Below are 7,584 nucleotides of genomic sequence, written 5' to 3'. Positions count from 1 at the left end.
GATGAAGGATGGGGGCCTCACCGGGCCCTGTAGAGGTGCAAGAGAGTGCTCGGGGAGGGCCAAAGCTGCGGGGCGACGGCGAGTCGGCGTCGGGGCGGCGAGCACGACACGGACAAGGTGGCGCGGGTAGAGCCGTGCCGGAGCTGCGGCGAGCAAGGGGAAGGGTCCACGGGCGCGGGCCGGCAGCAGGGAGGCTGAAGGAGTCGGGGCGCGGAGCTACGGTGCTAGTCGACGGCGGGACTGGCAGAGGAGAGGCCAGGCCACGGGCGGGTGCGGTGCGCGGGCACGACGCAGTGAACGCTCACACGGGACGGCGGGCATGGCGACGTCCAACACTGGGAGAGGAAGAGGGGAGAGGCCGGGGCCTCACCGGCAGTGTAGGGACTGGGCAGCGGTGGTCGAGGGGGTGACGGGGACGACGGCGTAGAGGAGGCAGGCCGGTGGGGGAGCGCCGGCGACGGGCAGGGGGGCGACGGAGTCCGGGCGCGGGGTGTCGGCGTCGACGACCTCCTCCTCGATCCCGATCCAAATCGGGGGAGAGGGGGGGATATTTTCGGGGAGTGTGCGGGGTGTGACGGTTAGGGTTTGGGGGGAGGGAGTGTATAAGGAAGTGGTGGGAGGGTGGCCGGTTGGGCCGGTGGGCCAGTCGGGCGGCCTGGTGGGCCGAAGCCCAAGGGGCCGGGGGGCTTTCTCCTTTTCTTTGTTTTTTTGTAATGTCTTTTCTTTTATTTATTTTCTTTTCTGTTTTATTTCAATTTAAATCATTTAGGCATTTTATAAAAATGTGTTTGCTTTATTATAGTTACCCTTGTAATATCCGGCACCCACCGAACATTTTTGTTTCAACTTTTGAAAACTTTTATTGTTGACATTAATTTGAGTTTGAATTTTGAAGCGGTTTCGAATTGACCCGAGATTAACTACAGTGACAGAGGTGACGTGGCACCATTAACGTGAGATTACTGTAGCATGATTATCCGGGCGTCACAGAGGGCCTCTACATCATCTCCAAGGCCCTTCCGATGAGTTGTAAGTAGTTTGCCACAGACCTTCGGGTCCATAGTTATTAGCTAGATGGTTTCTTCCCTCTCTTTGAATCTCAATACAAAGTTCTCCTTGATCTTCTTGGAGATCTATTTGATGTAACTCTTTTTGCAGTGTGTTTGTCGAGATCCGATGAATTGTGGGTTTATGATCAAGTTTATCTAAGAGAAATATTTGAATCTCCTCTGAATTCTTTTATGTGTGATTAAGTTATCTTTGCAAGTCTCTTTGGATTATCAGTTCAGTTTGGCCTACTAGATTGATCTTTCTTGCAATGGGAGAAGTGCTTAGCTTTGGGTTCAATCTTGCGGTGTCCTTTCCCAGTGACAGTAGGGGCAGCAAGGCACGTATTGTATTGTTGCCATCGACGATAAAAATATGGGGTTTATATCATATTGCATGAGTTTATCCCTCTACATCAGGCCACCTTTCTTAATGCATTACTCCATTCTTTATGAACTTAATACTCCAGATGCATGCTGGATAGTGGTCGATGTGTGGAGTAATAGTAGTAGATGTAGGCAGGAGTCGGTCTACTTGTCACGGATGTGATGCCTATATACATGATCATGCCTAGATAATCTCATAATTATTCGCTTTTCTATCAATTGCTCGACTGTAATTTGTTCACCCACCGTAATACTTATGCTATCTTGAGAGAAGCCACTAGTGAAACCTATGGCCCCCGGGTCTATCTCTTATCATATAAGCTTTCAATCTACTTTTATTTGCATCTTTTACTTTTCCAATCTATATCATAAAAATACCAAAAATATTTATCTTATCATATTATATCTATCAGATCTCACTTTCGCAAGTGGCCGTGAAGGGATTGACAACCCCTTTATTGCGTTGGTTGCGAGTTCTTGTTTGTTTGTGTAGGTGCGTGGGACTTTTGAGGAGCCTCCTACTGGATTGATACCTTGGTTCTCAAAAACTGAGGGAAATACTTATGCTACTATTGCTGCATCACCCTTTCCTCTTCAAGGAAAACCAAGGCAAGCTCAAGACGTAGCAAGAAGGATTTCTAGCGCCGTTGCCGGGGAGGTCTTCGCTCAAGTGAAGACATACCGAGGACCCATCACAAACTAATCTCCTTCACATTACATTATTTGCCATTTGCCTCTCGTTTTCCTCTCCCCCACTTCACCCTTGCCATTTTATTTACCCTCTCTTTCCTTTTTTGCCTCCCTCTTTCTCCTTTTCCCTGTTTTTTCTGTCGTTATGTCTGAAATTGGGGAGATTATCGTCGATATGGACAATAATGATAACATGGAAAATTCTGATGCTCCTGTTGAAGAACCCCCTATCTTGCATACTAAAAAGTTTCGAATCGGTAGTGGTAATATTATTGAAAAAGGGGTTATTCAAGATTTCTTTACTTGTACCAGTGCTTTACCTTCTATGGGTGGTTCTATCCTGCATAGAACTAGTAGTCTTGCGGATGCTATTGCCATGCTTATAGTTGAACTTGAAAGACAGTTTATGCATATGCATCCTTGCATACAAAGAATTTTCCTAGAATTTTCTAATATTGAGCATTCTTCTGTTAAGCGCGCAGCTACTATCTTTTTGGCACATGAGTTTATATTTATAATAAGAGAAGCCAAAGAAATTTTTGCGCACTATAGGGTGGACACCGGTCGTCCTCCCATAGAGGCGATCCTCTTTGATCAAGAGGAAATTATGCGTTTCCAATCTTTGGACTATATTGCTTTTAATGAAAACCTTAGAAAAAAGGTTCCTACCACTGTTCTTACTAATAAAATTTCTAAACTCAATAACGATTTTGCTATTCAAAATAATGAGCTAGGATATTCTCTTGAGTGTTGACTCAAGAGGTTCTGTCAAAAGAATGTTTATAATGATGAATTGAGTGCCAAAGATGGCACTACTTAGACCTATCCTCGCTTTTATCCCTAGCTTGGGGTGTTAAACAATAGCGCTAGTTGGGAGGCAACCCAATTTTATTTTTGTTTTTTTTGTTTTTGCTTCTGTTTAGTAATAAATTTTTCATCTACCTTCTATTTAGATGTGTTTTCATGTTTTAATTAGTATTTGTGCCAAGTAGAACCTTGGATAACCTATGGTGATAGTTAATTTGATTCTGCTGAAAAACAGAAACTTTGCACGCACGAAAATTATTTTAGTAATTCACAGAAACGTACTTTTGCGTTGATTTTTTTTTCTGTAGATCTATAGACAAATTTCCCAGGACTTCCTATTTTGATAGGATGTTTAGAGTTCCAGAAGTATTCGAGAGTTACAGATTGCTACAGACTGTTCTGTTTTTGACAGATTCTGTTTTGTGTGTGTTGTTTGCTTATTTTGATGCATCTATGGCTAGTATGTAGCGGTATGAACCATAGAGAACTTGGAATACAGTAGGTTTAAAACCAATATAAATAAAGAATGAGTTCATTACAATACCTTATGTGGTGATTTTTCTTTCTTGCACTAACGGAGCTTATGAGATTTCCTGTTGAGTTTTGTGTTGTGAAGTTTTCAAGTTTTGGGTAAAGATTTGATGGACTATGGAATAAGGAGTGGCAAGAGCCTAAGCTTGGGGATGCCCATGGAACCCCAAGATATTCAAGGATAACCAAAAGCCTAAGCTTGGGGATGCCCCGGAAGGCATCCCCTCTTTCGTCTTCGTCTATCGGTAACTTTACTTGGAGCTATATTTTTATTCGCCACATGATATGTGTTTTGCTTGCAGCGTATTGTATGATATTATTCTTTATTTTTTAGTTTACCACAATAATCCTTGCTGTACACACCTATTGGGAGAAACCCACTTGATTGGAATTTATTAGAATACTCTATGTGCTTCACTTATATCTTTTGAGAGAGATAGTTTTTGCTCTAGTACTTCACTTATATCTTTTAGAGCACGACGGTGGTTTAATTTTGAAGAAATTTTTGATCTCTCATGCTTCACTTATATTATTTTGAGAGTCTCTTAGAACATCATTGTATTTTCTATGGTTATAAAATTGGTCCTAGAATGATGGGCATCCAAGTTGGGTATAATAAAAACTATCATAGGAAGTGAATTGGATGCTATGATCAATTTGATACTTGATAATTGTTTTGAGATATGGAGGTGGTGATATTAGAGTCATGCTATTTGGATGATTATGAATTTAAAGAATGTTTGTGTTGAAGTTGGCAAGTCCCGTAGCATGCACCTATGGTGAAAGTTGTGTAACAAATTTGAAACATGAGGTGTTCTTAGATTGTGCATCCTTATGAGTGGCGGTCGGGGACGAACGATGGTCTTTTCCTACCAATCTTTCCCCCTAGGAGCATGCACATAGTGCTTGGTTTTTGATGACTTGTAGATTTTTGCAATAAGTATATGAGTTCTTTATGACTAATGTTGAGTCCATGGATTATACACACTCTCACCCTTCCATCATTGCTAGCCTCTTCGGTACCGTGCATTGCCCTTTCTCACCTTGAGAGTTGGTGCAAACTTCGCCGGTGCATCCAAACCCCGTGATACGATACGATCTATCACACATAAACCTCGTTATATCTTCCTCAAAACAGCCACCATACCTACCTATTATGGCATTTCCATAGCCATTCCGAGATATATTGCCATGCAACTTTCCACCGTTCCGTTCATCATCATGACACACATCATCATTGTCATATTGCCTTGCATGATCATGTAGTTGACATCGTATTTGTGGCAAAGCCGCCATGCATAATTTTTCATACAGGCCACTCTTGATTCATTGCCTATCCCGGTACACCATCGGAGGCGTTCATATAGAGTCATATCTTGTTCTAGTTTTGAGTTGTAATTCATGAGTTGTAAATAAATAAAAGTGTGATGATCATCATTATTAGAGCATTGTCCCCAAATAAAAAAAGAAAGGCCAAATAAAAAAAAGGCCAAAAAAGGAAAGGCCCCAAAAAATATATAAATAAAGGGGGCAATGTTACTATCCTTTTCCACACTTGTGCTTCAAAGTAGCACCATGTTCTTCATATAGAGAGTCTCATATGTTGTCAATTTTATATATAGTGGGAGTTTTTCATTATAGAACTTGGCTTGTATATTCCTACGATGGGCTTCCTCAAAATGCCCTAGGTCTTCGTGAGCAAGCAAGTTGGATGCACACCTACTAGTTTCTTTTGTTGAGCTTCCATATATTTATAGCTCTAGTGCATCCGTTGCATGGCAATCCCTACTCCTCATGTTGACATTAATTGATGGGCCTCTCCATAGCCTGTTGATTATCCTTGTCAACGTGAGACCTTTTTTTGTCTTCTCCACACAACCTCCATCATCATATTCTATTCCACCCATAGTGCTATATCCATGGCTCATGCTCATGTATTGCGTGAAAGTTGAAAAAGTTTGAGATTATTTAAGTACGAAATAATTGTTTGGCTTGTCATCGGGGGTGTGCAAGATGGGAGCATTTTTGTGTGACGAAAATAAAGCATAGCCTAACTATATGATTTTGTAGGGATGAACTTTCTTTAGCCATGTTATTTTGAGAAGACATGATTGCTTTGATTAGTATGATTGAAGTATTACTATTTCTTATGTCAATATGAACTTTTATTTTGAATCATTTGGATCTAAACATTCATGCCACAATAAATAAAATTACGTTGAGAATTATGCTAGGTAGCATTCCACATCAAAAATTCTGTTCTTATCATTTACCTACTCGAGGACAAGCAGGAATTAAGCTTGGGGATGCTTGATACATCTCCAACGTATCTATAATTTTTGATTGTTCCATGCTATTATATTACCCGTTTTGGATGTTTATGGGCTTTACTTTACACTTTTATATCATTTTTGGGACTAACCTACTAACCGGAGGCCCAGCCCGAATTGCTGTTTTTTTTGCCTATTTCAGTGTTTCGAAGAAAAAGAATATCAAACGGAATCCAAACAGAATGAAACCTTCGGGAATGATCTTTTTGGAAAGAACGTGATCCAGAGGACTTGGAGTGGAAGTCAATAAACAAGCGAGCCGGCCACGAGGGTGCCCGGCGCACCCCCTACAGGTGGGCGCGCCCCCCACCCTCGTGGGCCCCTTGAGCATCCACCGACCTACTTCTTCGTCCTATATATACCCACGTACCCTGAAAACATCAAAAGCGACCATGAAAAACTATTTCCACCGTCGTAACCTTCTGTATCCGCGAGATCCCATCTTGGAGCCTTCGTCGGAGCTCCGCCGGAGGGGGAATCGATCACGGAGGGCCTCTACATCATCTCCAAGGCCCTTCCGATGAGTTGTGAGTAGTTTACCACAGACCTTCGGGTTCATAGTTATTAGCTAGATGGCTTCTTCTCTCTCTTTGAATCTCAATACAAAGTTCTCTTGATCTTCTTGGAGATCTATTCGATGTAGCTCTTTTTGCGGTGTGTTTGTCGACATCCGATGAATTGTGGGTTTATGATCAAGTTTATCTAAGAGAAATATTTGAATCTCCTCTGAATTCTTTTATGTGTGATTATGTTATCTTTGCAAGTCTCTTTGGATTATCAGTTTGGTTTGGCCTACTAGATTGATCTTTCTTGCAATGGGAGAAGTGCTTAGCTTTGGGTTCAATCTTGCGGTGTCCTTTCCCAGTGATAGCAGGGGCAACAAGGCACGTATTGTATTGTTGCCATCGAGGATAAAAAGATGGGGTTTATATCATATTGCATGAGTTTATCCCTCTACATCATGTCATCTTTCTTAATGCGTTACTCTGTTCTTTATGAACTTAATACTCTAGATGCATGCTGGATAGCGGTCAATGTGTGGAGTAATAGTAGTAGATGCAGGCAAGAGTCGGTCTACTTGTCACGGACGTGATGCCTATATACATGGTCATGCCTAGATAATCTCATAATTATTTGCTTTTCTATCAATTGCTCGACAGTAATTTGTTCACCCACCGTAATACTTATGCTATCTTGAGAGAATCCACTAGTGAAACCTATGGCCCTCGGGTCTATCTCTTATCATATAAGCTTTCAATCTACTTTTACTTGCATCTTTTACTTTTCCAATCTATATCATAAAAATACCAAAAATATTTATCTTATCATATTATCTCTATCAGATCTCACTTTCGCAAGTGGTCGTGAAGGGATTGACAACCCCTTTATTGCGTTGGTTGCGAGGTTCTTGTTTGTTTGTGTAGGTACGAGGGACTTTTGTGTAGCCTCCTACTGGATTCATACCTTGGTTCTCAAAAACTAAGGGAAATACTTACACTACTATTGCTGCATCACCCTTTTCTCCTCCTTCTTCTTCTCCTTCTTCTTCTTCTCCTTCTTCTTCTTCTCCTTCTTCTTCTTCTCCTTCTTCTTCTTCTCCTTCTTCTTCTTCTCCTTCTTCTCCTTCTTCTTCTTCTCCTTCTTCTTCTTCTCCTTCTCCTTCTTCTTCTTCTCCTTCTTCTTCTTCTCCTTCTTCTTCTTCTCCTTCTTCTTCTTCTTCTTCTTCTTCTTCTTCTTCTTCTTCTTCTTCTTCTTCTTCTTCTTCTTCTTCTTCTTCTTCTTCTTCTTCTTCT

This window comes from Triticum dicoccoides, chromosome 2B (assembly GCF_002162155.2).
Source record: "Triticum dicoccoides isolate Atlit2015 ecotype Zavitan chromosome 2B, WEW_v2.0, whole genome shotgun sequence".
In the NCBI taxonomy this organism is placed as follows: Eukaryota; Viridiplantae; Streptophyta; class Magnoliopsida; order Poales; family Poaceae; genus Triticum; species Triticum dicoccoides.
Note: the sequence above shows the minus strand (reverse complement) of the source record.